This window comes from Solanum verrucosum, unplaced genomic scaffold (assembly GCF_900185275.1).
Source record: "Solanum verrucosum unplaced genomic scaffold, falcon-dt-bn FXZP01000297.1, whole genome shotgun sequence".
NCBI lineage: Eukaryota > Viridiplantae > Streptophyta > Magnoliopsida > Solanales > Solanaceae > Solanum > Solanum verrucosum.
In genome coordinates, this window is record NW_026020215.1 from 1,220,179 (window position 1) to 1,243,305 (window position 23,127).

General features: G+C 39.5%; 1 protein-coding gene and 1 pseudogene across 4 annotated transcripts in view; one reads left to right on the forward strand and one right to left on the reverse strand.

The window, feature by feature from the left end:
• Window positions 1-23,127, forward strand: part of LOC125830655 (peptidyl-prolyl cis-trans isomerase FKBP15-1-like) — a 1,183,135-nt gene that overhangs the window by 708,090 nt on the left and 451,918 nt on the right. The window lies entirely within an intron of this gene.
• LOC125830670 (uncharacterized) lies at window positions 11,749-22,422 on the reverse strand (annotated as a pseudogene).

Below are 23,127 nucleotides of genomic sequence, written 5' to 3' on the forward strand. Positions count from 1 at the left end.
CCCTTTTCTAGTTAAGGTATACTCTAACTCATCTTGACTTGCAACTCTTACTCTACCTCCTATCCTGAGCTCTTCACAACTCATCACTTCTTAGTCTACCCATAAGGAAAAACTCCTCATCAAAACTTATTGGGTGCATGACTATAATAACATAGCTTGCCAAAACACTATCCCCCTTTCTAAGATTACTAAACCTCTGTATACTTTCCTCTAACTCTGGGCTCTTTCACTACTACTGCTCATGATCTCGTAGCTCATGCTACCTTTTTGGGTGAAAATACTACCCAAACACTAAGCATACCACCTTATAAGGATCTCAGTTGAAACAAGGCTTAAGAAAAAGAATACAACTTGCTTTTAGCTCAAATGCACGATTCACATGAATACATGTGCTTTCCTATGAAACTGAACACTTAACTTACTCTTGGGCTTCTCTCAAGCCCCTCTAGAGTCTCAGGACTTTCTCAAGACTTTTGTTAAGAACAACTCATCGACAAAGAACTGACTCTGCTTTTCAACCACCTCTAGTATGATGGGTAGTCGAACGAATCTGAGAAACACACTAGTTATAATAAGTCTATATGACATAGCTCTATTGCACGATTAAGAGTATGAAAGAAGGGAAACTTTTCTTAAATGTCCGCAATCTCTCATTTATAGAAGTGGGGCCCTCACAACCATAAACAAGATCCTACTGACACGACTTCATAGACACCCTAGGACACTTAAACTTTGTGCTCTGATAACAAGTTTGTCACGACCCGAGCCTACACCCTGGACGTGGCCGGCACTCGAAGACCATTGCTGGTCCTTAAGCGAACCCTCATCCCGGCTGACTACAAGCGAAAAACTGATTCAAGCATACAAAGCTTAAAAACTGATATAAAAGTTCATAAAACTTGAATTAAAACTTTAACTCAAATGAAAACTCACAATAATAAAATATATTCAAATTGCCCCAAAATTGGCAACTTAAGTCTTTGAAATATTTAATAAAATAAATAAATAATACAGACTTCTCAACTATACTGACTATCTATGAAGTCTCTAACTGATAAAGATGGAATTCGGGACAAGACCCACGACGTCCTAACTAAACTGAAAAGTAAATGAAATCCTCCGGAAACAAGGAGGCTCACCATAGCTAACTTGAACTCTCGGATGTATCAACGAAGCTCCTGTTGATAATCCTGAATACCTGTGTCTGCATCATGAGAAGTTTCAAGCCAAATGGCTCAATACGTGGAATGTACAAGTATGTAAGAGGAATTCTAAAGCATTAACATAAGCTTGAAACTTGATAAAACAGGAAACATACTTACCTCTTCTCAAACTTACACAACTCAAGGAGTAATCAAGGATATTCAAAACTACTCAACTTACTCAACTCAGAAGTACTCAAGCATAAGATACTCAACTTAAAGATATGATATTTGACTCTGGGTACTCAACTCAACATGACTGAACTCATTTCAATATAAAGCAATTTAAAACAAGTGCAATATGAAGAAACAAACTGTTTAAAAACATGCTGTCAACTCTGTGTGTATGCAAGGATACAACATAACTCTGAAATGTATGTAAAAATACAAATAACTGTGTATATAAAAATACAACAACTTTTGTGGGAGTTTCTCTAACCGACAACCATCACTTACGACCTATAGTGATTATACAACACTTTACCTCGCGCTGCCAAGGACCATCCTATACCTTGCCATCGGTATAGGACCTTACTTAACTTAGTGGATTTACTAGCTTAACTTACGTGATCATCTAAAAAGTATGACCCGTTAAATCCCATGTTGGTTACATGGTTCGTATGGAGATTTGAGTTAATATGAACTCGCGTCCCCAATTTGGAATCGATGTTCCTTTATTGAAAACTAGCCCAAAGGCTCTCTTGGAATCATGTTCCCTTTTCTTGCTCAAATGTGTAAAAAAATTTATGAACTCTTAGGGAATACTTAGTTCCCTTATAACTTTTGAGAAATGTATTAAACTCTTTACTCTTTGCTTAACTTGAAACTTTCAGTCTTAAAACGAAGTTAAAACGTTTATACAAGACTTTACTCTTACTCTTTACTTAACTTCAAAGCTTGAGTCTTGAAACAAAGTTAAAATATTTGTAAAAGACTCCTTAAAATACGGTTCATGCCGAATTAGGGACATGAATGACTCAATGCAAGGTTTTCAATAACCATAGATAAAACTCAATATTTGGAACTTAAGAACTTCAATGATCCTACTCATTTAAAGAATGTTCAAATCAAAGGGTTCATGCAGAATTATAAGCATGAACTTCTTAACTCAAGAACTCAAAGATACTTCTCAAAAGGGCTTAGGAACTCAACACTTAAAGGCTTAAAACTTGAAGATACAACTTCTCTGAAAGATGCTCAACTTACGAAGTTCATGCGGAATTATGGGCATGAAACAACTCAACTTGATGGTCTACATAACAACATGGACTCATGTATATGACTCTTCTCATTCTGTTACTTACTTTCTCAGAACTTAGTTCAAATCTATAGTTAATCTCAAAGGATTCACAATTGAACTCAAAGGCTTACTTGAACTTTACTCTTATTTCTCTCTTGAATGTGAATTATGAATTCAAGAGTTTTGGTTCATGATATGAAGGATCTCATGATGACAAAGTAGATTCATGAATACATTCTCTTCATCCTCATACTCACTTGCTCGAGTCTTGAAACAAGTTACTGGCAATTATAGAAGACTCCTCAAAGACTCTAAGGGACCTTATCAAAAGGTTTGAAAGAACTCTCAAACTTGAATGTTAACTCTACCTTGAATTTAATTTATGAATTCAAGGTTATGATCATGTTAGGAATGATTTTAGGTGTTTAGAAGTAGCTTAGAGTAGTTAGAATAAAAAAAGAGTGAAGGTGCACTTTAAACGAACTCAAACGGGGCAACCGACGACAAACTGGAGGGGGCAGGCGACCCTGGCGCTATGGGTGCGTGGGGCGACAGCCCCTAAACTTCAGAGGTGGGTTTGGGGCGCTCTGGCAGGCGCATCGCGCCAGGCCCCCAACCCAGAAAGTTCAGCAAGTTTCTTTTCTCGTTTTCTCACCCTATTTCACCTAGAATCGAATGGTTTCTTCCCCAATCACTTAGAATTGATTACTTAACATAAGTACACTCTAATCTACTCAATACATCCCTTAAATCACTCACTTTGATCTCAAGAAATCATCCAAAACCCAACACAACAAGATTTAGAATGAACTTCAAGAACACCTATCAAGAACTCAAATCTTTCAACTTCAAGATTGAAATTTGCACTGAAAATAACGTGTTTGGTGTGTGGGTGAAAACACCCAACACTATAGAAGCTTACATACCTCTTAGGGATTAAACCCATGGCGAAAATCCGCAACAAGATACAAGAATCTCGACGAACGCTTGATCCTTTTCTCTTTTCTCCTTTTTTCTCTTCTTGAACTCTCAACTAAAACCCTAGGCTAATTTTAGGATTATAAAAATGAACCCAATAGGATTAGACCCTTAAAATATTAATAAAAATGAATTAAATCTGATTGGGAAGGAAAAGACCAAAATACCCCTCTCTATTTTCGGCTAACTTTCCTTAACTGGGCAGCCTAACTTCAAAAGGCCATATCTCACTCATTTGACCTCGAAACATAGCAAACTCAGCGGCGTTGGAAAGATAATTCAAATAACTTTCCTACAGTATTTGATAGAACACCTAACTCATCTTGAGATAGGAGTTATGATCGTTTGAAGTCGACCCAAAACTCATACTTAGCTTAACCTGCAAAATTTCAGATTTTGCTATTTCCAATTTAATTCTTTTTTGAACTCAAGGTGCTACATCTAGTGACCTTAACATTTAAGAAATTTTAATTCCTCGGTAAAATCTCAGTCACTACGATGAACGGTTCAAGTCTTAGTTCGAAAAAATTTCTGGGGTGTTATAGATGGGGTCTGTAGACCATAAAAATTTAGACAGATTGTAGGAGTGTGGCTGCAGAATTAAGGTTAATTTTGGGTTTCTGAATTTGGTTCTACAGTTGACCAGTACGGACCGTAGAAACTTATACAGACCGTAGGTCAAAACAGAAGAAGTCATCTGGCAGTTATTTTAAAAGGGTATTTAGGTCTTTTCCTATATATTAAATGCTTATACTCTGTTGTTTTACCCTATTTCTAAGTCATATAACTGTCATGACCCAAAGTATACCCTCGGTGTAACATGACCTATTGAACTCCGAAAGGCTCTACACAAGCCACTTAGCATACATCACACAAGATAATAGAAATAAAGATTTCAAAACAAGCATTTTCATATCATAAAAGAGTTTGAAAAAGCAGAAGTCTGAAGTCGTCTCAATGAGCCATCTAATATATCAAAAGAAAATGGTTGGGACGTAACCCATACACCACATACATCATCTGAAAACTAGAAAGAAATAAAGGAAGTACATGTGTCTTGGTCCTCGAAACATGAGAACTCACCAACTTTTAAAATCCGACAGGATGATCGACTTGCCACAAGTGTGAGAGGTAGGAGTGTCGAACCCTACATTAATGAAATAATGTAGTCAAAAGTATGAATTAGTACATGAAATGTACTAAGTATGGAGTAATATGTATAAATAAACATGCTAGCATAAAGATTTTAAATAAGTAAGGCATGACCAACATTTGAACATTTAAAGTCTTAAAAGAAGCAACAATGTATATATCATGAGAAATGGTCAATGCATTTAAAATAAGAGATAAGGAGGTTTTAAAGAAACATATTCGTATTTGTGGGATATTAGTTTTAACCGACAATAAGACCATGAGAGCTATATCATGGGATCTAATATATCCCTCATACTGAAAGAAGGGGATTCTACTTGCCAAGGTAGAATCCGTACACATAATCTTTTGCTAATGTGGATCCACTAGTTTGGGACTAGATGCTACTAGAGACTACCTTATTTGAGCCTCCACCCCAAAACCCTCTCGGTGCTAAGTCTAATCCCAACAATTTAGATAAACTCAAATATCATTATAACATAGAAAATACAATGATCAATACCAACCCATACCTTAAATATCAAAACATAGAATAACTTACAGTAAATATCATATAAATTACATTAAATCATGCAATAGAAGGTTGAAACAACAATTGAATCATGATTGGATAACACCCATGGAAAATTAAGCACAACCCTAATTTGATCCATTGAAAGTGAATTGAGGAATTTAAAACCTTAGGGATCCATGGAGGAATGGACTCCATGGGTGAATACCTACATACCTTTCTACTCAAAGCCCAACATGAATGGTGAATTGAAGACCTTGGAATGAACCCTAGACTTTTCTTCTTCCTTAGCTTTAGAGTTGGGTTTTGGGGAAATAGGATAATAAGTTTAAAGTGGGTAGATTTAGGACTTTAAAGTCTTTATATAAGACTTAAGATACATGCCAAAATGACATAGTATAGGCCTAAAACATATGGGAAAAGACCCAAAAGCCGTTAAGAAATAACTGTCGAAACCGGTCTACGGGTCCAACCTACGGACTGTAAAACTTTCTACAGTTCGCACTGGTCAACTATAGACCAGGTACTGGGAACTTAATATTTACCCAACTTTGAAGGGACCCTTCTGCGGTCCGTAGTACTTCCTACGGTCCATGAATCCTAATCGTAGATCTCAATAAGAAGTTTATTGGAGATTTGACATCCATTGTTCCTTTAGAAGGTTTGGGAGTTAATAAAATCTTTCTTATAAAGAGGTTTTGGTTGAGATTTTGGGCTAGCGAATTTGGAAGTTGAGAAACAAAGAAGTTGCTTCTGTAAAAGTTCTTTGGAGAAATTAATTAGTTGAGAGTTCTACTTGGGAGGCCGAAGCTGATATGATATCTCGATATCCTCATATCTTTCCATCTGCTTCTATTCTAGCTTGAGGTTTTAGTTCCTCATGGTTCACTTTTTTGGATTCTTGCATTTTAGTCATTTCATGTTTCTATATGCATACATGTTCATGAAAATTTGATTTGTGATGTTATGATTTAGATTGGAATGATTCTCCACGTTTATGTGCACTTTGATGAGATTACATTCATGTTGGGTTGTTAGTTTCTCTACTACTCTATTCATGCTATTTTGAGTCCCATTCGAGAACTAATGTTCTCAAGGGGGAGATATTGTAACACATCGAAAGTTGGAAAGTCAAGAGGAAAGGGAAAATATAGATTTTTGGCATTGAAGTAGGTTCTACGAGTCCAACCTACAATCGTAAGAAGTATTACGAGCCGTAGAAAGGGAGTCTTATACTTGGAGATGAGTTTTTAGAAATTCAATTTTTTGATGTTTGACCTACGAATGGATAGGATGGGTCATAAATGGGTTCCGTAGAAAGGTTCATGACTTAGAAAAAATTTTGGGTTAAATTTGAGTTCTACGAATGAGATTTAAGGACCGTCGGAATTTAGATAGAACGTAGATGGTCTCATGGGAAGTATGGTGAATTGTCCATGATTTTTGACTATGAACTCTTAAAGGCATGAATTACAAAGAAGCTATGAATCTATGAATGATGATTTCATGAAAGTTATGCATGATTTATAAAAAATAACGTTATATAGCCTATGTAGCTTTAAGATAAGCATCAATTTATTGTGCAATAATTTTCTCACATATGCATGTGAAAGGTTTTCTCACATTAAGGAATCGTGATTAGTGAAAGATTTTATCATGCATGGTTTAAGGAGCTACTCAATGATGTTTTAAGCTTGGATTAGTAACTTAACTATATTTTTTCATGTATGATGATATGCTTGTGTTTATGACTAATTTTATTGGGATTTTTACTTAGCACCGAGAGGATATTGAGATGAAGGCTCTCCCGTTAGTAGAGGCTGGGTCTCTAGTAGCAATCTCCTTATTTCTAACTATGTTCCCCCTAAGGACTTGTCTTAGAAAGACATGGCTAGTGGATCCATCTAAGCTAGAGTTAAAGGTATTTTGTAACACCTCGGAAAACTAGTAGGTGAGACTAGAGCCTCACGAGTGTGTTATTGAGTTTGATGTGGAGTTTTATGTTGTAAAATGGTTTCCCGATTTGGGTTGAGGGGTTTAGGGTTAGGGGTTAAACATCAAGGTACAACCCCCCAAGGACCAACCGAGGGTCCTTGAGGAGGACCCTAAAGCCTAACCCCACGGCTACCCCAAAGAACAAAAAACTGTCAAAAACTTAAGACCTACGGATGAGACCTACGCCCCGTAGGTCCATCCACACCTCGTGGGGTAGGTCCGTAGGTCAAGGCCCAAGATGTCAAGTTGCTGAACCCACCCACGGATCTGTAGGACAGGGCATGAGTGCACCCACGGTCCGTGGGTCAAGGGGCGTGGATCACACCTGGGAATCTGCCTAGGCTCGGCCAATTAAGGGGCAAAGTGGTAAATTCCTAGGGTGGTTAGTTTAGTTAGGGGTTGGTTTATTTTAATTATTTAGAGTTATTTAAGGAATTTTAAACTATTAACTACCCTTTTACAAATCATAATCCCCCAAAACCCAAAAATAGAAACCACCCCCTCTCCAAATAATTTTCTCTCTAGAAACATCCATTGGAGAAGAAGAAGTCAAGGTTTGAGGCTCAAGAGTTCATCTTTTTTCTTCAATTTCATGGAGGATCTTCAATCAAGGTATGTTAGTTTTCATATATGGGTAGCTTTCACCAATAGAGTCCCTTCAAAACATGATTTCAAAGCTTCCAAATTCCCCCAAAATTTAGGGTTTCAATCTAAGTCATAGGTTCAATTTCAAAACATTTTCAAAGGTTGATTTATGATTATTATGATTGAATTGAGGAATTAATGTTGTTTTATGATGAAATCCCCCCATGAACCCATGATTCCCCCAAAATACTAAATTGTGAATTTATGATATGGGCTTATTGATTATGGAAGCATGTTAATTGATTATGTCTATATTGATTGAGTTATTGAATCGTGATATTCCCCTTATCTAATGTAGAATTATAGATGTTTGGGTTGGGATTGATTCCTAGCCTTGGAGGGAAAATTATGAAGGATTGATGTATAATCATGATGCTATGTATATGCTTTGTGATTTCAGTGAAAGTAATGTGATCATGTATATAATTCAATTGTGTTATTATTGAAAGGTTATTCTCAATTATACACTTATGAATGATGATGAAATATGTGAAAGGTTTCTTCAATGTAATGATACATCTTGAATTGGTAAGTTTAGGACATCATCTTCTTGTGTTAATGAAAGAGACCTTGATTATTGTACCTTGAATTGGTAGGCTTAGGGCATACTCTTCTTGTGTAACTAATGTATCTTGACTTAATGATCATTGAATCAGTAGACCTAATGGTGGTAGCCCTTTCATGTAATGAATAATGTAACTTGAATCGGTAGACCTAATGGTGGTTGCCCTTTCATAAATGATTAATGAAGTATTCTATGGCTATGTCATGAACCGGTAGACCTAATGGTGGTAGCCCTTCATGATGAGTCTATGAATTACTATAATGATTAACCTTGAATCAATAGGCCTAATGGTGGTAGCCCTTTAATGTGTGAAATGATGAACCTTGAATCGGTAGACCTAATGGTGGTGGCCCTTTCTTGAGGATTCAATGAGCTATCCTAATAATGTACCTTGAATCGATAGACCTAATGGTGGTGGCCCTTTCATGTGTAATAATGTACTTTGGGTCGGTAGACCTAATGGTGGTGGCCCTCTCAAATATAATAATGTTAACGAAAAATGAACTACTCTATGAGAATGTAAGCTTAGCACCGAGTGGATATGGAAAGATGGAAGCTCTCCCCACCTTAGGTCAGGTTTCAATGAACATCTTTCTTATCCCATAACTATGTGCCCACATAGGTCATTATCTAATGGATCCACCTAAGCTAAAATGTTACCGGTTCTACCTTAGAAAAGTAGACCAACTCTTTTCGGTGTGGGACATGACAGTGGATTCCATGGTTTCCTCTCACGGTCTCTGTCGGTTAATGCTTATTCCCATCATGTGAGTTACGTGCTATGGTTACTCAAGAGGTTCTATGAAGTGTGGGTGGTAGTATGTGATGCCATTCATCATTGCACGAGTAGGCTTTGAGAGGGCTATGATGTGTTTCTCTAATGTCTAATGAAATGAATGTACTCATAACGATGCTAAATGAGAATGTTGACTTAAAGGCTTAATGTAATGATGAATGTTTCACTTGGAAATGTTAATATGAGTTGCTTTCCTTGTCATGCCTTATTGAATGTGAATGTTCCTTGTCTATCATTATTGACTAAAGAGGAGAATGAAGAATGGTAAGTATGTTATGGTGGCCTCAAAGTGGTACTTAGTATGAATGGCATTATGGGATGTCATTCATACATTGCACAAGTATAACTTAGAGTTAGTTTCATGATGGCTCTGTTATGTTCTAATGACTTACATGATGAATATGCTTATGTCTTGTGTGTTTTTACTAAAGATGCATGATGATTCTCAAACTTGACATAAAGCATGGTTTCCAACCAAAATGTCCTTTTTAGCATGATTTTAGCATGGCTATCATACTTAGTACGTATTTGTGCTAACCCATATTTCTTCTACATTTTTCTACAAAGTTTAGGATTTGGATTTGAGTTCTATTCTTGAAAGATTGGTTCCTAAGGTGCAAGGAGTTGAAGATTTGGTGAGTCCTCATAGCTTCGAGGACAAACCCACCATTTCCTCTATGTCTTTTATGATTATGTTTAGAGCTTTTGTATGGGCTGCGTCCCAAAGTTTTAGTCTTATGGTTCTTGATGGTTTGAGACAAAGTATAGACTTCCGCTCATGTTTATAAAAGACTTCGATTGTAAAAGAAAAAGTTTTAAATTTCCACACCATATTCTATTGTCTTATGTTATGAATGCTATGAGGCTTGTATGAGGCTCTTTAGATTCTTGTATGCAGTGTTACGTCCGGGGTGTAGACTTGGGTCATGACAAACATGGTATCAGAGTACAAATTTTGGGATGGTTCTAGGATGTCTCAACCACATCTAGTAGAGTTTTGTTCATAGTGTGAAGCGCGCCACATTTATGAATATGAGGCTATTGGATGATAGGAAAACTTCACTTCTTCATTCTCTAAGTCGTGCTATAGAGTTTAACTCTATAATGTCTCTCTCCTATTCTTTATCCGATGGTCTTTGGGAGATGACCACTTGAAGGACTTATGCTACAAGGATTGAGGGAGAAAAAGGTTAGTAGTGATGCCAATTATGGCGATGTGACTAGATGAGTCTTGATATGATAGGTTTAGATGATATCCTTTAGTATAAATGGGTTGTATTATGGTTATGGGTGTTTGTTAGTAGAAAGTTATGATGAGTTTTGAGGCCTGTTGAAAGGTTTGATAAATAGGGTATTTTAGAAATGCCTAAATGTGTTGAGAGGGTAGACTCCTCTAAGAAAGGTAAACGTGTTAATTCACCTTGGTTTAGAATCAGCTTGTGTGATGGGTATGAAGACATAATGATGACTTGCTTCGACCTTAGAATTGAAAGAAAAGAGGATTAAGAGTCCATATAGGCTTACTCCTGATACGCTAAAATTACACCTCCCTAAAGAAGTATAAGCGATCATTATCAAGTAAAGAACCCAACTTGTAGGTTGGGGTCAATCCCACGAAGAATATGGTTTATACTTAACTTTAACTTACGATTATATTAGTTTAGTCAACGTATTTCCGAGACAAGTAAGTAAAGGAGGGGGGGGTGTTTGTGTAACAAATAATTGATTGTTGTTTAGAGAGTAAGTGAGCAAGATTCGAACTTTAGTTATTATCAATGAGAGAAAGAAATTAGGGTGTATGTGCTCCCCATAAGCTCATAACGCGGTAATCCTAGTAATAGTAATCCTTTCCTAGTGTATCACATGCAAAGTGGTAAGTTATGTATCCCTAAGTGCTTGGTATGCCAAATAGAGAATTTCACCCCGCACATTGGTCCAGATATGTGTGTATAATTTACTAACCCATACCTTTACCTCAGATTAGACATCACATCAATGTATGGCTTAGTTTTCACCCTCTTACCAATTGACATTAGACTATTAGATAGTATCACAATAAATCTCTGTTGATAATTCTTTTCTTATTAGCCACCTCCTTGTTCTGTTAAGTAGCAATAAGGCGAGTTCTAACGTTGGCCACCGTTAAAAAGACTTATAAATGAAAGAATTATCAATGCATGCAATAACACTATTCAAGAATTACTTAGTTACTATTCATACTTTGTTAATCGCTCATGGTTATCACAACCCTAGTTGTGGATTTAGTTACCCATGCTAGTAAGAACACAATTCATATTTTTAGAAGAGGAATTCATGAACTTACATAATAAGTAGAAGAAACCCGTAATCTCCAATTGAAATTCAAAGCAAGAATTTTATAAACCAAAGTTAGGAAATCAAATTGCTAGAGTTTGCAAGTTAGTTTCCAAGAAAATATCAAGAACTAAAAGTTAACAATAACGTCTAACCCCCAAAAATGAGGTTTACGTACCCTATTTATAGAAAAATATGTCCTAAACAAAAAGGAAACGAAATAAGGAAATAAACTTTTCTGGACGTGGCTTCAATTGAAGATACAAACCTACGGACCGTGGACTGACCTACAGTCCGTAGGTCCCTTCCGTGGCTCAATACTTAGACAATTTCTCAGAAGTTTTGGAACCTTCAACTTCTTATTGCAATCGACGGACCTGTAGAATGGACCGTGGGTCGATCCAAGGTTTTTGGGTCCTCTTCTGTGGCTACATACTTCGACTTTTCAATCAAGTACTGGAGCTTCAACTTCCAGTTGCAATCGATGGACCTACAGGATGGCCCATAGGTCGACCTACGGTCTGTCACTCTCCTCCGTAGCTCCACACTTGGTCAAATTTCTGTGAATATCAGTCCACACCTACCCACTGATGGACCGTGACTAGACCTACGGTCCGTATGTCACTTCCGTGGATGGCCACTTCTGCAGAATTTCAGTTGTATCTCTCTCGACCTTGTCCAAGCCTATTTCCTACAAATTTAGCACAATAAACATTAGTTCTATCACAAAATGGCCGTAGACACACACAACTCTTAAGTGGAATGTATTAAAAATACCGTAAACTCACGGTATATCAACACCCTCAACTTAAATTCGTTGTTTGTCCTCAAGCGACGAACTAAGACTCTAAACGACACTTGTGTAGAAGCAGACATTCAAACTCAAGGAATCACGTGGCTTTCTATCCTTACTCCCTTTTCTAGTGCAAATCTTTTCTCTTTGACTCAACAAGCTAACTCATGCAAATCAAGATTTGACAAAGATCGACCAATAGACACACAACATACATTTTTTCGCAATCACCAAGGTACTAATTGTTTGACAATGTAACTAGTGCACTCACTTCAAACGAAATCCTTTTCACACAGAAGATATGAATTTAGAGTTTTAGGATTCATTCAACACTCACGCTCAAAAGTGACTTCAGGTACAATTAGTGCTCAATACCATAAGCTTGCAATTATTTTCACTACTTAGACTCTCCAAACTAGTTGCTAAGATCACTATAGGACTTTCTTAGCTTGTAACGTAGGCTCAGGGTCAGGTAGGGTACATTTGGGTACTTTTTAGTGACTTTCTGTCCTTCTTGACACTACATTGACTTTTTACCTCTTTTCTCAACCTATTTTCAACATCCTTGCATTTCACTTTCTTTCCCTTGACTCTTTTCAACATGGATGTGACTTTTTGACTTTGAGACTCTTATTTTTCACTTTTTTAAAAAAATTATTTTTCAGCACTTTTATTTACAATCTTTTTGCTTCTTTTGCACAAAGTCACATTCTCTTCTCTCTTTTCTTTTTCTCTTTTGAACACCAAAATCTTTTCATACCATTTTTTTCTTTCGATTTCCTCTTTCATAGTCACCCTCAACTTATAGATTTTCCATTAGTTGAGGTGCACAATATCCAATATCGGACCAGGGCCAAGATTGAGGTCACTTTCGCATTAGCCACCCTCAACTTAGACTTTTGGCCAAAGTCAAGGTGCACATGTCCAAGGAGGGACTGAGGCCAAAACAATTATTTTAGGGAAGGTGAGTTAGGTGAATCAAAAGAAACGGTCTATTTTAGGCTCAAACATTTGGATCAAAGGGAACATTGATTGCATTTGGTTGGATCATTTTAGGCTTATGTGGAATAATTTGAACAAGGGCCTATGGTCACTTCCTAACTTCTAGCCTAGATCATCTTAGCAGGACCAACAGGGTAAGTTCTAGATTGGCACAAACTGTCTGAACATTCAACTTTTCTCATACACTCTTGACACATTGTTTCATTATCAGATTATCAGATTACCCAGTTCAAGTTTTAGCTTAAGTCATGAGATCAAATCGGTTCTTATCATGTCATATTGAGATCCAACATATTCAACTCATCAAGACTACAAATCTAGCACAATTCCACATTTTTGGACATGGATAATTTTTTCTCATGCTTTTCATGCCATCATGCTTTCATTTTTCTACTTACTCCTACACATACATTCCTAAACATACGATTTAACAGAAATTAAAACAGTCTCTTGGGGGAAAAGAACACAGGCAAGAAAACCCCAACAGAGGATTATGAGTTGGGTTACTCAGACTTCACCCTATCACTCACGATCCACTTACCTCACCCCCAACAAAATAGAGTGCAATTGTCCCCAATGCACAAAAAGTAAATAATAAAGGATCGGGTGAAGCAAACATGTGGCGCATAGCGCCGAAGACCTATCAACAAGTGGGTGGGTCTGGTTTTCCGAAGCTCGCTGGATTAACACTTGGGTCACCATCAGTAGTGCCCACATCTACTATCTTAGCACCATCAAAAGTGCTATCATCAACTCTTGTCGCACCATCAGTAGTGCTCACGCCAACTCTCACTGCACCATCAGTAGTGCTCAGGCTGCTAGAGGCACCAACACCTACCTCCTTAGCCCTCTGCTACTGCAACTCCTCATCAATGATAGATGCCATCCAAGCTGCCTCAGTCTCTTGGCACTCCTTCTTGCTAACTCTCCTAGCCTCAGTATCATCAAAAGCCCGACTGGAGCGGGGGCGCTTTCCAACATGATGGGAAGCAGCAGGAGGCGTCATCTCATCCCCGAATAGAGCATCAAACACCGTGATATCAACAAGTGCCATGAGGGATGACTCAGGCTTAGTCTCTGGTGGAGCTAAAATGGTGTCTAGATAATCCCGGAGACTAGCTAACTCGTCTGGAAAGTAGAGACATATGTGGTGGGGGCTGGTCGCTCTAAGACATGTAGCTCAAATGCATCAAGGCGTTGGTGAACGACTTGAACCTTTCAGTCCATCATCTGCTCCATCCGCTGCTCAACCCTAGTCGCGAACTCCTCAATCGCACACTGCATCTATGGCCTCACAAGCTGAAGCAGGGTAGCCATCTAAGCCTTCAATTTCTGGACTCGAGCTAAGGGCACGACAACAAACCCTGAAGAGAGGGTGGCTCTAGAGGAGCTAGGGAACTGACTGACGGACGGAGAATGGGAGGCTGGGGCATACTCAGTAGTGGTTGGAGGTATCTGTTCCGTATCTGCTACCAAGTCTACTCCCAATAGAGGCACCTCAACCTGCGGCTCTTTGTGTGGTGCCGCCACATTGGCCTCTTCTCGAATCAAGCCTATATCGAGTGTCTTGGTCTCCTGGATCAACTTGTCTCTATGCCAAACTAGCATTCCAACATCCCTGCGTAGCTTAAAAATAAGTCATACGAAAGGGTAAGTGGTGGTGGCCTTGAAGGCCCTCTCATGTATCTCCGCAATGATTATGTGGGCAAAATCCATCTCAAACCCTGCAACCATGACTTTGCGGTCCCAAGTAAAAACATTATCTGCCTGCATAGGAGACACCCTGTTTTGCACCAATAGTCAGAAGAATTTGGCCACAAAAGTCAAGGTTGCCTTCTTGATGCCTACACCCAGGGTGTTGACCCACTCGGCGCACTCTCCGTCTGTTGCAAGGTGACGGGCCAACCAGCGAAATAAAGTCTCCCTCTGCTCTGCATTCCTTTAGAATTCACCGCTACTAATGATGTCCCAACGATAATCAAACTCGTTCATGTTGATAGCTAGAGTGTTGCCCGGACCATAGAGAAATCTGCGGATGGTGGTCTTCAATATATCGACCGCAAACCCATGCACTAGTGTAGATGTGAGAGGAGATTGTGCAGCGGGCTTGGCCCGCCTTTTAATGGAACCTTGGAGGGTGGCTGCATAGAAACCGTATAACTCCCTGAAGATCTCCTCGCTGAAGGACCTTGGGCTACGTGCCATCCACTTGCACCTGTGCCGTTGGAAGAGAGCTTGGATGTCACGAATAGTATGAAGGCTGCCTGTGAGCACCCGGCGCTCCTCGGTAACAAATCGATCCATCTTCTCTTTGTCATTCAGCATCCTGGAGTCGCGGTATATCTGCCACTGGCCACTCATGCACCATCTGTTGGGATCCCAAGGAACTGGTGCAGGATCGGCACTCGAAGGCATTGGAATGTTATCTGCACTATAAGCCTCAGAAGATGAGGCGTTGGCACTATTAGAACTGGAGCCGGATGCGGAGGCAGAGTTGGAGCCGGTGTTGGAATTAGAGGCGGACTCAGAACCAGTCGGTGAACCGTTCAGTGTATCCTCATCATCATACTAGGAGGTAGTGACTACGTCTGAAATCACCTGCCGCGCTTGATTCCTCGTGGTGCGGTAGGAATTGTCCTAGTAGTGGGTGGGACATATGCGGGGTTAGTCTCCACATTGGTATCTTGATCAAGTAGCCAAAGGATTACGTGCCACTGATTTGGACTTGCCCCTTGCAGCGTAGATCAGAGCTTTCCTGGGAGTCATAGTACCTGTGGAAGCTTGCTTAGTACTAAAATAAACCAATAACACACTCGAAAAATTTTTAGACTAAAGAAAAAACCAAAACTAAAACTAAAAAAGTTTTGTACAATAGCATCAGTGTCCACCTACGGTGGGTACCTACGGTTCGTAGGTTGACCTACAGTTCGTGGATCCCCTTCGTAGGTAAAAGATCCCAAAAAATTAGGTCTTTGATGGGAACTACGGATGTGCAGACCTACGGACCCTAGTCCACCTCTGTGGTTTCTCACTTAGAGGATTTTTCATGTGCAACAGATCCACAGACCTAATCTACGGTCCGTGGACGGGGTCTCGTGGGTCAGGTCTATACCATGTATCAGACATGCCTCCTTTTGAAACCATTTTTTCAACAATTCAAACAATCAACCTAAGTCTAATCATGTATTTGATCAACACAATTTATGATAGTTTGTCATCCCTAGGGTTCCGATTACTCGTTATTTAAATTTTGTAGCATACAAAACTAGGAACCCTAAGTCGAAACTGCTATTTAGACTATTTGCCCTAAGTTATTTGATTACAACAACAACACAATCACATTCTATCATCCCAAGGGTATTTCTAACTATAGTTTATCATGCATTTTCATACAAAAACAACCCAAGCTCAAGACCTACTTCGTGACTTCATGTATTGAACAATGAATACCGAAATTGAGATTTAAGGTGAAGTCGTTTACCTTACAAGTATTGGAAGTGGGTGATTGTGTGATGCAATAGATTCCTTAGACCTTTTGCTAGCCTTTTGACCCAAACCCAGACAATGGAATCGCTGGGAAAATAGAGATAAGGATTTGGGAAGAGGGAAGAGTGATAAGGGAATATGGGGAAATGAATGAGGAGTGATCTATGGGATTTGGGAGTTTAATGGAGTGATTTTGGGAGAGGAATGGATTAGAAATGGTTTGGAGGGAGTTTTGAATGTGGGGGATAAATATAAAATGAAGGATTTTATTTTAAAAAATGTCCGGGTCGGGTCGGGAAAACCATAGGTTTGGACCCACGAGACCCCGTCTATGGGCCGTGGGTCAACCTACGGACCGTGGGTGGGGTCCGTAGGTTACTTAACACTTACGAAAATTTGAGGACTTACATGGGGATCTACGGACACCATTCACGGTTTGTGGATTGAACCACAGACCGTCGATAGGGTCCGTAGGCCTCTGCAACAAACATTTTCTGTAGATTTGGCTTTTCATCCCAACACATGTAGCAACTGTTAGGACTTTCTTTTTACATTTTCTAGACACTTTTTAGACACGGACCCTACTCTATATCTAGCCAACAATAATACAAAAATAAAACACCTATCAAAGTATTACAAAAATTCAAATAAACAAAGAAAACTCCTAAATCGAAAAGAAAAACCTATAGTTGGCTAGATTGTACATCTTGGGTTGCCTCCCAAGTAGCGCTTGATTTAATGTTGCGGCATGACGCAGGACTCTTGATTACTCAGACTTCATCAAGATAGTAGGCCTCAACTACTTGCACATTCTCCTTTTTTCCCAGGTAGACCTTAATCCTTTGCCTGTTCACCTTGAAATTTATTCCCTTATTGTTCTCGAGCTCGACCTCTCCATGTGGGAACACTTGAGTGACTATGAATGGCTCGGTCCACTTGGACTTGAGCTTGCTAGGAAACAAGCGCAAGCTTGAGTTGAATAAAAGCACCAGATCACCCATAACAAATTCACGCTTTTCGATCTTTTGATCATGATACTTCTTCATCTTCTCCTTATACACGGCTGAACTTTCATAAGCTCTTAGGCAAAACTCATCAAGCTCATTCATGTCATTTACTCTCTGGCTCGATGCGGCGCCTCAATCCAAATTCAACTTCTTTAGTACCCACATAGCCTTATGCTCTAGCTCTATCGACAAATGACAAGACTTCCCATATACAATTGGTAAGGGGACATACCTATGGGAGTCTTAAATGCGGTGTGATAAGCCCATAGAGCATCATCAAGCCGCCTTGACCAATGTTCTATTAGCATTGACAGTCTTAGCAAGAATCTGCTTGATTTCTCTGTTGGTCACTTTAACTTTCCCACTAGACTGCGGATGGTAAGGAGTGACTACATTGTAGTGGACTCCATATTTCTCAAGCAACACTTTGAAAAATTTATCACAGAAGTGGGAACCGCCATCGCTGATAATCGCCCTAGGTGTTCCAAATCTGGAGAAGATATTCTTTTTCAGGAATGCGGTGAAACTTTTACCTTCATTGTTTGAAAGCGTAATTTCTTCCACCCATTTCGACACATAATCAACTGAAACAAGAATATACTTCATCCTATGTGAACTCACAAATGGACCCATAAAATCAATGCCCCAAACATCAAACAACTCAATCACCAAAATCAAATTCATAGGTAGCTCTTGCCTCTTGGAAATTCCTCTTTCTCTTTGGCAACGATCACAAGACTTGGCGAATGCATGAGCATATTGGTGGATGGTAGGCCAGTAATACCCAGATTGCAAAATCTTATGCGCAGTCCGAATACCACTATGATGCCCACCAACAGGCGAATAATGACACTCCTCTAGTATACTCATCATCTCAACCTCGGGCACATAACAACGAATAATCCCACTAGCACAAATACAGAACAAATAAGGCTCATCCCAAAAGAACTTCTTCACATCATGCATAAACTTTTTCCTTTGGTGAAAAACCAAATCCGATGGAACCAGATCACTTGCCAAGTAGTTAGCAAAGTCTAGGAACCAAGGGATAAGATCATGAGAAGCCGCCAATACATGTTCATCTGGAAACATATCATTAATTTCAGCCCCATCTCCTAGCTTGAGCATTGGTTCCTCCTCTAATCTGGACAAATGATCGACAACTTGATTTTCTGTCCCCTTTCTGTGTTTCACCTCAAAATCAAACTCTTGCAGCAACAATACCTATCTAATCAACCTCGGTTTCGCATTCTTCTTGGCCGTCAAATACCTCAATGCAGTATGATCAGTATGCACTATGACCTTAGTACCAAGCAAGTAAGATCAAAATTTCTCAAATGCGAAAACCACAACAATGAGTTCATATTCAGTCACTGTATAGTTCTTTTGAGCCACATTTAGAGCTTTGCTGGCATAGTTAATAGGATGAAGAATCTTCTCTCGCCTCTGTCCCAATACCACACCAAGCGCTACTCAACTCGCATCACACATCACTTCAAACGGTAGTCCCCAATCTGGTGAAATAATGATAGGTGCAGAAACTAGTTTTTCCTTCAACTCTCCAAATGCTCTCGAACAAGCATCATCAAAATCAAACTTACACTCCTTTTTGAGCAATTTGCACAATGGGTGTGCAATTTTGGAGAAATCCTTGATAAACCTCCTATAAAAGCCTGCATGTCCAAGAAAACTTCTAACACCTTTAACAGAGAAAGGTGGTGGAAGCTTTTCTATTACCTCGACTTTCGCTCTATCAACCTCAATACCCTTCTCAGAAATGCGATGACCTAGAACGATCCCCTCTTTCACCATGAAGTGACACTTTTCCCAATTGAGCACAAGATTGAACTCTTTATACCTTTTCACTACCTCGGCTAAATGATCCAAGCAGCCATCAAATGAGTCACCTACCACAGAGAAATCATCCATAAATACCTCAATAGTGTCCTCCACTACATCATAAAAGATCGACATCATGCAACGCTAGAAGGTCGCTGGAGCATTACACAACCCAAATGGCATCCGTTTAAAGGCGAAAGTCCCATAAGGGCAAGTGAATATGGTCTTCTCTTTGTCTTTCGGAGCTATGGAGATCTGATTGTAGCCCGAATAAGCATCAAGAAAGCAATACCAACCCTTACCAGCATGGCAGTCCAATATCTGATCCATGAACGACATAGGAAAGTGGTCTTTTTTTGTCCAAGCATTCAATTTCTGGTAGTCCATCCATACTCTCCATCCAGTCACGGGCCGCATCGAAACAAGCTCATTTCTCGCATTAGGAACCACAGTAATCCCATCTTTCTTGGGCACACACTAAACAAGACAAACCCAACTACTATCTGCAATGGGATAAATGACTCCTAGCATCCAACCACTTGATGATTTCCTTTTTTCACTACCTCTTGCATAGGCAGATTTAGTCTCTTTTGGTTATCAATACTTGGCTTGTGGTCCGACATGAGTTAGATTTTATGAGAACAAATGCCTTGAGGAATTCCAATAATGTCTGCAATGGTCCACCCAATAGCCCGCTTGAATCTCTTCAACACAGTAACCAAAGCCTCAACTTGTTCCGCATTCAAATCGGTGGCAATGATGACCGGTAAAGTACCATCTCTCCCCAAGAATACATACCTCAAATGTGATGGTAGAGCCTTAAGCTCCAATTTTGGAGCCTCTTCAACATACGGTTTTGCGGGTGGAGAGTCATGATTCTTCATATCTAACTCCAATCTCTTCGGTTTGGAACGAAATTCGAACCTATCAAGTGCAACAACTAACTCATCATAGTCTTCAATACCATCACCCTCAAAATTTATCATTACCGATGCAAGTGCATCAACACCCAACCACTCTTCAATAGACATATCAAAACCTTGACCCATAATATGAGTCACCATAGACATTGACTTGAGATCACTTTCATGCTTCATGGAGATATTAAAATTTACCTCTTCACTATTCAATCAGAACTTCATCTACCCTTTTTCCATATCAACCAAGGCGCGCCCAGTAGCAAGGAATAGTATCCCAAGGATGATGGGAACCTCAAAATCAACATCACAATTAAGTATCACAAAATCCATTGGAAAGATAAAAGATTCCACTTTTACAAGTACATCTTGGAGCACACCAATGGGCCTCTTCACAGTTCTCTCGGCCATGAGCAATCGCATTGCAATCGGTTTTGAAGCCCCTAAACCTAACTTCTTGTAAATAGACAATAACATCAGATTAATACTAGCACCCAAATCACACAATACCTTAGCAAAATGTAACAACCTGATGGTACATGGAATAGTGAAGGCACCAGGATCCTCCTTCTTCTACACAAGTGACCTCGTAGCAATAACACTACAATGTTGCAACCTATCATCTTCTTCAAAACTCACGACCCTCTTCTTAGTCACCAAATCCTTCATGAATTTCGCATACCCAGGCATTTGCTTCAAAGCTTCTATCAATGGAATATTGATAGAAAGCAGTTTCAACATAGTAATAAACCTGCGGTATTTCCCTTCTTCGTTCTTCTTTACCAACCTCTGTGGGAATGAAGGTGGAGGTCTAGGCATGGGGACAACTTTTTGGGTTATCTCTGCTTCCTTCTCTGTAGCATTCTAGGACTCTCCAGTAATCTCAATGTCATCATCATCTTTCTCATCTAAAAGTTCAACCTCAGACGACAAAGGTGGATCAATGGTCTGCTTACCCCCTCGAGTAGTGACTGCCATACAATGCCCTTAATTCTTCAGATTCTAGATGATGTTGCTAGGAAGTGTGTCAGACTGACGTGGGTTGACTGTAGTGGACAATTAATTCATCTGCTACTCAAGTTGCTTGATTGACACTACATGGGCATCAACTTTTTGACAGATTCCAGACAAGTCGTTTCGCATCTCCTTCACATTCTCATCAGTCAAATCAAACCTCTTTATCATCATCTGCATCATATCCTCAATCTGTGACATACTACCCCCAACTTCCCCATTGCCAGATTCCTAATTTTGTGGAGGGATATAAGGCCCAACTCTATCGTTTCTGTTGCATAGTTGTTTCGGTTGTAGTTGTTGTCGCGATTGTAGTTCCCATCCTTGACATATTAACCCTCTCGATTGTAGTTACCATAGTTCCGACCTTGGTTTCCTTGACCTTGGCGCCAATTATCCGAATTAGAACCTGGGCATTGGCTCGAAAACCCCCCATTTGATCATTCACCAAGTAAGCATCCTCTTCATAGTAACATTCCTCCTCCGGTGGTGGTGGAGTCCTAGTCAAGTAATTCATTGCATTTACCTTTTCTAGACCTCCGCTTACATGCTTCAATAATAACCTAAGTTATGTCCTTATCTGTGCCATCTCCTCACGAATGTCATCGGTAGATTGACTAGGTACAGCTTGATCTGCGATTGTACTCCTTCCAGTGTCAGACTTTCGAGTGCTCCATGCTTTATTGTTTCGGGAAATCTTCTCCAGTTTCTCAACGATCTCCTCAAAAGTGCACTCACCATATGATCCTCTAGCGATAGTACAAAGCACAACCTTACTATTGTCATCTTGACCTCTGTAAAAATATTCATTTAGTGACTCATCATCAATGTGGTGGTTCAGAACACTTCTAATGAATGCAGTGAACCTGTCCCACGAATTACTCACAAACTCTCCAGGTAGTGCCACGAAGTTGTTGAGTTTATCTTTGTGGTTCAGCTTTTTTGACAATGGGAAGTACTTGGCCATGAATACCTTGTGCAATTGATCCCATGTATGAATAAAGTTGTACGGGAGCTCAGAAAACCATACAACAACATCACCAATCAATGATATAGGGAAGACTCTCTACCCTATGACGTTCATATCCAACTCCGGTCGATCCACACAACAGTTACAAACACTCCTCAACTTGGCCATATGCCCAAGCGGATCTTTCGAAGCCATACTAAAAAACAAACCCCTTGCTATAAGCATCTGCATCAAATTGGTAGTCACCACGAATGTATGTCCCAGAGGTAGTGGAGAGAGAACAATGGGTCCTTCAAATTCAACAGTATTAAACTCGACCCTGTAGTTATCTTACAACCTTGGTTCTAGCGGATTTTGCACCCTCAATGCATCTCCAAGTAGATTATCACCATGAACCTGGGCATTCTCATTAACAACCCCAGGAGGCTGCAACTCAACTCCATCACCTAGATTCCCACCAATTGGGTTGATGGACCCCTTGATTATTCATCCTTCTTAAAGTTCTGCTTAACTCTAGATCGTATGGGGTCAATGGTTTGCCTCGACTCTATGTACTTGGCATACACTAGAGTAGAAACCTGTAGAAAACAAAAACAAAAATAAAAGTAAAATTAGGAAATAATTGACTAAAGTTCAATAATGTAGTTAAACTTAGATTAAAAGCCTTATTCCCCGACAGTGGTGCCAAAATTTGATACGCTC